At 41.3% G+C, this 7,739-nt stretch overlaps 1 non-coding gene across 1 annotated transcript; it reads right to left on the bottom strand.

Moving 5' to 3' along the window:
* Window positions 1–7,191: 7,191 nt before the first annotated feature.
* On the bottom strand, window positions 7,192–7,264 carry TRNAA-AGC (transfer RNA alanine (anticodon AGC)). Its single transcript has one exon. It is a non-coding gene; the product is annotated as a tRNA-Ala (tRNA).
* Between the last annotated feature and the right edge of the window lie 475 nt (window positions 7,265–7,739).

Here is a 7,739-nt window from a genome sequence, read left to right as displayed (position 1 = left end):
ATTTGCTCTGGATTCCCATAGGTCCACCAGGAAGGCAAAAATAATACCACCTGAACTATAAGAAGGTGCTGTTTCTAACCTTAAAAGGCAGTGTGAAAGAGCAATAGGATGAGAAAATGCAAACTTCCATGTGATATAAGCACAATCTATAATGAACTCAAAGATATTATTTTATTGTGCTTTATTTTAAATGCTTAGTTTAGTCACTCCTGCAATATAAATCACACCTTTGGTTAGGTTATATGGTAAAAAGGTTGTGTTCACCCATAAAAAGGAGCATAAAGGAACAATGGCTAATGGGGTAATATGAATAATACCCTCATCTGGTTACTACCAGGCCCATTGTCCTTGCTTCGCATGTCTAAGTCAAATCTGCAATATTCCTGGAGTTTAGTGGTTTATGCATTGTACTAAAAATGTTCAGATCTCATTTACTCAAGTTCTAGAAATTAATCAACATATGTGTTTTTAGCAGATAGCTCATGCTCTGGAGGAAGTGGGTATTCACACTTTGGTTGCAGTGTGTCACCTTTCTGCTTCACTGCATTGCATAGATTTAAATCTCTTAGATCGCATCATCTTGTATAATGTCAACTCACATTGGCTTTTCTGCATGACACAATATAACATGATGGGTGGTGACACAGAAAAAGTAATGCAGTATGACACATCAGGAATGCAATGGGTAGTACAATTGAATAGTTGGTGTCAATTTAGATAGGAGGCTTCAAATCCAAAATGAATCTGGCAGACACTAATGGAGTGAATGTTACAGTAACTACTGTATGTGTGAAACTGTGAATTTTGCAGTTCAGCACATTGAACAGCTGCAGAAATAAAGTCTGAAATATTGGGAAGAATGAGTATTTGCAGCAGACATAGGTACACAAGTTTAAGATACGCTTAAAGGTCATACTTGCAAAACGTCCTTCTCCTGCTTTTTAATATTTTCTGTAATCATTGCTTTTTAATTTTAATTCATTTTATAAACTGGGCTGTGGGGAAAAAAAAATATTAACTTTTTTTTGTGTCATTGTGATATTAGATGATATTAAATGTAACTGGTATATTCAGGTAGACAAATACAAAAGTTATAGATGATAGAGTAGCACCCAGTTATGCCAGAGACCACTTTTAAATGCTGAGCTTCTTACTGCTTAAGTGTTTGAACAATCTAATGAACTTTCTACCAAATAATTCTGCTTCAGAAATAAGAAACCCTGAGAATTTTGTCACAAGCCATTCCTTGCCTCTCAAGCTGAGGTCATGTATTACACAATACAATGTAATCTTGCCATATTAGGTTTGGTTATTTTGGGGGGATCAAAAAGGAATAGAAAGTCAAAAGAAGAAGTCAATAGTACTCATGAATACAAAATATCTGTTATTGCATCAGATGTCTCTGAGAGGTTCCTGAATGTTTGGACTATGTTATTCTCTTGACAAATCATCTGTAGAGCTGAGACTCACTGTCTCGTTCCCCCAGGCAAGTAATCTTTTTCATTTGTGTGTTTCCTTCTTTTCTTTTTTTCTTTTCTTGTGGCAACAATTTTTGTTTTGTTTTGTTTTTTGTTTGTTTGGGTTGGTTTTATTTATTTTGTTTGGGGGTTTGTTTGTTTGTTTGTTTTTCATTGTAGTGGGTTGAAGGGCTGATCTCTCCTTCCCTTCCACCATGGGCAGAAAAAATGAGACTCAGATGAACAGATTGCAGAAGTGGTGAAAAGTTTAAATGGAAAAGCAGTGAATATTATACAGAGAACCACAAGCACAGTGACAAAAGGAGATCCCAAAGCATACCAAGAAGTATCCCAACACTTCCCTCTCCCCACCTGATGGTACACCCAAAAACCCCTAGGGCTCTTTCTTCACGCCCCCTCCCCTACTGTTAAGCTAATCTCAGCTGGCCAGATCTGAGATTGCCCTTCCCCCTTCTCCTCCCAGCCTTAGGGCTAGTCAGGCTCAAGAGGCTGTGAGATGACTCCCCCTCCATTACCAGATAGAGATCATCTCCATAGGAGCAGTGAGGGAAGAAAAAGGAAGTATAGAGCTTTGCAGGTAGATTTATAGGGAGCAGAACATTATGGGATGAAATATGCAGCTTCCTGTGTCCACCCACTGGGCTGGACCCCAGGGACACTGGAGGTGTGTCTTGTGTTGCAGCAGCAGGGGACACCCAGCCTGAACCACAACATTCATTTGTTTGCTTTTGGTTTTGGTGTTTTGCGTTTTGGTTTTTTTGTTTGGTTTTTGGTTTTTACTATGTGCTAGCTATTCCTGTGCTTCAGCTCTTTTACAGGGCAGGGACTCAATAGTTTACCAAAAAAATATTAAAATATTATAAACTATTGTAGAATTATCAAGTTTTCTCATAATATGTCATTCAGAAAAAGAAATAATTTATAAATATGTATAGATGTTGATGTTAATCTCTGAAAGAATCGTTTCCTGGGGAGGTGGTGGAGTCACCATCATTGGAGGTGTTTAGGAGGAGACTTGATGGGGTGCTTGGTGCCATGGTTTAGTTGATTGGATGGTGTTGGATGATGGGTTGGACACGATGATCTTGAAGGTCTCTTCCAACCTGTTTTATCCTATTCCATGCCATTCCATTCCATTCCATTCCATTCCATTCCATTCCATTCCATTCCATTCCATTCTTTCTATTCTATTCTATTTTAAATCACCTATGATGACACTCTAGAAAAAGATTAGGTGAGAGATTTAGTGCTTTCACCTTTGGCATGTGGGAGAGGAAAGGTCAACACGTGGGACAGGAGTTCATTAGGGCCATACATAATATTCAGAGAGTCTCTTGTGCAGGACAGTAACTCAGGGGATATCACAAAGTCTACTTACTACTTGACAAAGAAAAAAAAAGAGGAACTAAAACAGTGTGCAAAAAAATAGAGCTGAACAGTAGGGTCCAACAGACAGGGGTGATGCACTGTAGCTGATAACACATGAAGAGAGGTTTAATTAATTTTTGTACTATATAGTTTTAGTCCTTCATCCAAAAATCTTTTCAGTCATAACTGTTAGCCTTCTCCAGGTTTTTTTTGGATTTTTTGATTTGTGTGTCTCACAATTTTTTGCATTTTTCCCCCACTAGTATAATTGGATAAATTCAACCTTTTTATTTAAAAAAAAATAGCAAGAAATCCCCTTTAAATGTTTTTACTAATATTTCAAAGGCAGACACAAATGCTTCACTGTTTCTGAGGAACAAGAAAATCAACTTTACTGACATTTTCACCAGCAGTGATTTATTCTCCTGCTCAGTTGTCACAGTTGCCCTTGTTTCCCATGAAGTTAGAGTAGGTTGCAGGTTTTTTTTCAAAATCACATGCAATGTTTCCTGGTGAATGTTATTTGCCATCATCATTTTGACAGGATCAATACAATGATGTGCTATAGATGAGACCAGACAAAACACTAAAGATAAATTGTAGGGCACCGTTTTGCTCAGGAATAGACTATCTAGAAATGGTGATAATCAGTCAACTCTTCATCATTACTCACCCAAAGAAGGATATTTAAAAGACTTATGATCCCCTGAAGGTTCCCCTTGTGACATGTGATCAGTTTGTTGCCTATTCAGAATATTTCAGAATCATAACTGCAATTAGCAGCCCACTACAATCTTCTGAAAAAATAAAAATACTTGGCAATGACATCCTCCTTATTTGTAGAATAAGGACAGAAGAGGGAGAGTGATTCAATGCCCCTATGAGGTAGCACCTTATCCTAAAGATACTGATTAGCTTTGACATGACCCATATTAATCTATGAAAGTAGTTCTGATGTGGCAAGTAATTTTCTGTCCTTGATGGCAGGTAAGGTAAGAAGCCAACACAGTATTTTTGTGGTTTCTATATAATGATTTTTACACAACTTGTTCATGTATTAACTTCACATAGGTCTCACTTCTATGTGTGTTTATTCATGTATGGCATAAAGTGTTTTTTTCAGCTGTACTAAAATTCTTGGTAACCATTTATGTAAGAAATCAAACAGTATTTTGCAAGTTGTGTCCAGTTTCATCATGCTTGTCAAGAAAACCTTTTTCTTCCTTTGATTTCTGGTTGTGAATCATAGTGGTGACCTAACTTTCATGTCCAATTAGTATGTCTATTCATCTCTTTAAAATACCATATCTAAGTATGGAAACCAATTTAGCAGAGTAAAACAAAAGGCAATATGCCTTCACTGGTGTGCCTAGACAAGTTCCACTCCTTTGAATTTCAAATATCTTTTGTGACAATAAAGACTGATTTGGACAGATCTGGGGTTTAGTAAAAACAAAATAAGAATTATTTTAGGAAGGAAAAATGATGAACCACAACACATATTTTTTGATGTTCATATCTTGTATCTTTTCTCCAATATCCATAGATCCCTCCAAACACTCTCAGTGTATGATCTGGCACTCCAGGAACCATAGTGTTGGTGAGATTTTATATCTATTCAAGATGTAACTTGCCTGGGATTTCTTCCTACTGCATTCAGAGATTCAGAGATTGCATTAGGTTAGAAGGGACCCTCAAATGTTATCTTGTCCAACCCCACTGCGGTGCAAAATGCAACTAGATTAGGCTGCTCAGTCTGATCATGAATGTCTCTAGGGATGGGGCCTCAACTATATCCCTGGGTAACGTTTTCCAGCATTTTCCCATTCTTCTTGTAAAGAACTTCCTCCTTATGTCCAACCTAAACCTACCCTGCTCCACTTTAAAACCATTGCCCCCCATCCTATCACAACAAGCCCTTCTGAAGAGTTCTTCCCCAGCCTTCCTGGAGATGCCTTTCAGATACCAAAATGTAGCTATAGGATCACCCAGGAACCTTCTTCATTCTTTAAACTCATAATTTAAGAGTAATCTTCTTCTCATTGTTTCTCTGTGCAGAATGCAATTCCTCTTGTTCTTGTTTTGGTTAGATTTAAGCATGAAATGCACTTGGAACATTACACATGTAAATACATGCACTGTGTACAGTTTTGTTTGTCTAAATGATGTCAAGTCACTTGCCTTGGGAGGAACTCAACTGCAGGGAAAACTGCTATATGTAGGGCAGCACTTTTGTAACACTGAATTTACTTTCTGCTCCCCAGAGGTAATTACAAAAATGACTTTTTTGTTTCTGACAGAATTCCACATGTATTCCTTTCAGATTGGTGTTTAGCAGAAAATGATCCATTGTGTCTTTCTTTGAAACAATTTGAGCTGACACCAAACAGCACTTTGCCATCTACGCAGAATGCAATTCTTACATTTCCTTTAATTTGAATTTATCCTCATGGGATTTTCAGTCTTCACAAGACAGGTATACAGTGTATGTACTTTCTCACAGTGCCTGTGAATACTATTAAATACAGAGATATATTGGTCTGAGATGGTTGCATTTGTTTCCCTTCCTTTCACTGATGGGATTCATCTCTAGAGAGAGGCAAAACCCTATTTAGAGCTTAGACTGGCCACTGCAGTGAAGGACAACAAAAAATGCCTTTCTAAATATATTAATGGCAAAAAGGAGGGGCAAGGACAACCTTCACTCCTTAGTGGACATGGAGGGGAATATTGTAACGAAAGATGAGGAAAAGGCAGAGGCATTGAACACCTTTGCCTCAATTTTTAATAGCAAGATAGGTTGTCTTCTGGCCAAGTGGCCTCCTGAGCTGGCAGATGGAGCCAGGGAGCAGTATACTTCCCCTGTGATCCAGGAGGAAGCAGTTAGTGATCGGCTTAGCCACGTGGATCCCCGTAAGTCCATGGGACCAGACAGAATCCATCCTATGGTGCTGAGAGAGATGGCAGATGAGCTGGCCAAGCTGCTCTCCATCATTTCTCAACAGTCCTGGCTCACTGGAGAGGTCCCAGATGACTGGAAGCAGGGCAACGTGATGCCCATCTACAAGAAGGGCCGGTTGGAGGAGCCAGGCAATTACAGGCCTGTCAGCCTGACCTCAGTGCCAGGCAAGGTTATGGAACAGGTCGTCTTGAGTGCAATCACACAGCACTTACAGGATGGCCAAGGGATCAGGCCCAGCCAGCATGGATTTAGGAAGGGCAAGTCCTGCCTGACCAACCTGATCTCTTTCTATGATCAGGTAACCCACCTGGTTGATGTGGGGAAGGCTGTGGATGTAGTCTACCTGGACTTCAGCAAGGCCTTTGATACAGTCTGCCGCAGCAAACTCCAGGCCAAGCTGTCAGCCTGTGTCATGGACAGCAGCACTCTGCACTGGGTCAGGAACTGGCTGGAGGGCTGAGCCCAGAGAGTGGCAGTGAATTGTGCCACATCCAGCTGGCAGCCAGGCACTAGTGGTGTTCCCCAGTGGTCAGTACGGGACCCCATCCTGTTTAATATCTTTATTGATGATCTAGATGAGGGCATTGAGTCCATCATCAGTAAGTTTGCAGATGACACCAAGTTGGGGGCAGGTGTTGGTCTGTTAGAGGGTTGGAGAGCTCTGCAGAGGGACCTTGACAGGCTGGACAGGTGGGCAGAGTCCAATGGCATACAGTCCAATGGCATATGACCCCAGCCTGCATGGAGTTGATGTGGCCAATGTGTAGAACCTGGTACTTGGACGTGTTAAATCTCATGCCGTTGGATTCTGCCCATCTGTCCAGCCTGTCGAGGTCCCTCTGCAAAGCCTCTCTACCCTCCAGCAGATCGACTCCTGCCGCCAGCTTGGTGTCATCTGCAAATTTACTGATGATGGACTCAATGCAGATCATCAATAAAGATGTTAAAGAGCATGGGGCCCAGCACTGATCCCTGGGGCACACCACTAGTGACTGGCCACCAGCTGGAAGTGGCACAATTCACCACCACTCTCTGGGCTCGGTCCTCCAGCCAGTTCCTAACCCATCGCAGTGTGCTCCCATCCAAGCCATGGGCTGACAGCTTGGCCAGGAGTTTGCTGTGGGGGCGGTGTCAAAAGCCTTGCTGAGGTCTAGGTAGACCACATCCACAGCCTTCCCCACATCAACCAGGTGGGTCACCTGATCATAGAAGGAGATCAGGTTGTTCAGGCAGGACCTGCCCTTCCTAAATCCATGCTGGCTGGGCCTGATCCCTTGGCCATGCTGTAAGTGCTGTGTGATTGCACTCAAGATGACCTGTTCCATAATCTTGCCTGGCACCGAGGTCAGGCTGACAGGCCTATAATTCCCTAAAATACAGTCGTGGAGAATGCGGGCATCGATCCCGCTACCTCTCGCATGCTAAGCGAGCGCTCTACCATTTGAGCTAATTCCCCCTTGTCATCATATCTCCAGAGAAAGAGACTCCACAACCTCCTTGGGCAGTCTGTTCCAGTGTTCTATCACCCTCACAGTGGAAAACTTCTTCCTCTTGTTTTCTTGGAACTTCCTATGACTCCCCACCCATTGACCCTTGTCCTGTCATTGGGCATCGCCAAGAAGAGCCTGACTCTTCTCAGAGTATTCCACATATGTTTACTAAAGAAAATTCACATAATCATTGTAAAGATCCCTCAAAATAATTTTTGTGAGAAACCATATCTTTGAAGAAATAACTGAGGCAATTCAGATATTTTGTCTACACTGGATTACCCTTGCCTCCTTTATTAGTGAAAAGAAAAAAAGAGGTGTTGAAATGAATGCTGAAAATTTTCCTAATAGCATCCCCCTTCATTCAGTCCAGTGAGAGCTGCAGTCCTTGTCCTAAGGAAAATAAATGTAGATGCTGTAGCTTCTTACACTTAGTGCACA

Source organism: Dryobates pubescens, chromosome 7, assembly GCF_014839835.1.
Source record: "Dryobates pubescens isolate bDryPub1 chromosome 7, bDryPub1.pri, whole genome shotgun sequence".
NCBI lineage: Eukaryota > Metazoa > Chordata > Aves > Piciformes > Picidae > Dryobates > Dryobates pubescens.
Note: the sequence above shows the minus strand (reverse complement) of the source record. Positions and strands in the feature narration are given on the sequence as shown.